Source organism: Podarcis bocagei, assembly GCF_964188305.1.
Source record: "Podarcis bocagei genome assembly, chromosome: 3".
Lineage (NCBI taxonomy): Eukaryota > Metazoa > Chordata > Lepidosauria > Squamata > Lacertidae > Podarcis > Podarcis bocagei.
Genome location: NC_138127.1, coordinates 43,108,732 through 43,110,538, shown reverse-complemented (window position 1 = coordinate 43,110,538; position 1,807 = coordinate 43,108,732).

Sequence of the window (1,807 nt, the reverse complement as noted above, 5' to 3'; positions counted from 1 at the left end):
CGGCTCTACTTAGAAGTAAGCCCTACGTTCACTGGCCTTCTCAAGCAAGCGTGCAGAGAATTGCTGCAGGCTTGAGACGCTTCGCCTTGGGCGCCCCGGGGCGTGTGTGTCCGGTATGGTTAGGTGCAGTGCAGACCACGGGGGCGACTTTTCGAAGGGCTTTTCGGATAGGTTAGCGGTGGCCATTTCCTGCCAATCAACAGAGAGCGTCGGGCAGGCAGAGCGCGCTCGCGCCGGGCGCCTGCTCTTTTGGCGCCCGCTGAGGCAAAAGAAGCGCTTAGGTTGGTTCCACGTTCGGCCCCTTTGCAAGAGCTTTCCTGTCGCGTTCTGGTTTCTCTTGCCAGAGGTACTGCCGTGGAGGCGCGAGAACTTAACATGATATGCCATAGGTTTAAAAGGAAAAGGTATATGCACACCGTGCTCTATCGTGTACACATAGGTGAAAAATTGTAAAGGGAGAAACGCCCCGCGACAAATGTGTGTGTTAAACGCCAGGCACTGATGTATGGTTAGGGAAAGTGGAGGAGGATTGGACGTGCAAATTAGAAAGTGGTGTGTGCGTGCGCGGTTGGTTGCGCGTGCAAGTTGTTACTGGGAAAAGACAGTGTGTGAAATGAATTAAAAGTTCCTAAAAATTGAGTGCAATAAATTAAAAGCGAGAGACGGTGGGTATGTGCATCAAATAGGTTACAAAACACAGCCTTACCAGTCCCCTTTTTTCACCAGCGCCCGAGGGCTGTGTAATTATATATAGTGACATGTTGCATGTTGCTCTTTCATGTGGCTGTTGTTACTGCGTAAAGGAACTGGGGGATTTCATGCCTCATTGCCTCTGCAGGGACATCCTTCTCATGCCCATGTTTGCAGAGTTACTAAAAACTGCACGGCTACTCAGACACAACAAAAGCAACAGCTCTCCTTCCCCCCTCAGCAAAAACAAGCAGGAGTTCTCAGGGATTTGTTTTTTTAAAAACACATTCCCCACAATGGACTGATTTAAGAACTAGACACCCGCGCGCACACAAAGCCTCTCTCTCTCTCTCTCTCTCTCTCTCTCTCTCTCTCTCTCCTGAAAGGAGTATGTTGTGGGAGCTATACTTTAGTCAGAAAGCAGTCCAGAATTCTGGAATTAAAAAAAATATCAAAATGTAAATGGTCACCATTTCACTTTTGTTTCTCAGTATATATATTAAAATGGTTTGGGATTTTTTTTAGAAAGTAACATTAGGCATGATTCTAATGGTTATTTAAATTAAGTATTAAATCTTAACTATATTAGATTTTATTATTTCCATATTGCTGCTTCTGTTGTTTATTGATGAATAAATAAATATGATACAATCGCAACTATCCTAACTCCAGTACATGAAGTCTACTGTTAGTTGCCTCTTTTAGATTTAAAGACACCCATGGTATATCGGGGGAGGGGGAGATCGGAATTTACATTACACTTTTTATATAGTTCTAAGAAGATGTGTATAGGATTGTAGTATGTAACAGTAATGTCCCTGAATATTTGATTGCATTTGTTGAGAAGCAAACTGTCTTGAATTTACAAACTCCACCAAACATTTCAGCACTAGATTTTATCAATTTGTTTATGATTCAAGGGTTCCTCACTTTTTCCTAGCATAGTCTGATGAGTTCAGGAGTTATGCACAGTTAATCTAAGGCTGAAATCCTAAGCATTCTTACTTGGAATAAAATATTTCTTACTTGGAAGTGAAATAAATGGGGATTGCTTCTGAACAAATATTGCTAGGACTGAGTTATGACCCATGTAAGATTGTTGTAGCCTAAACATATC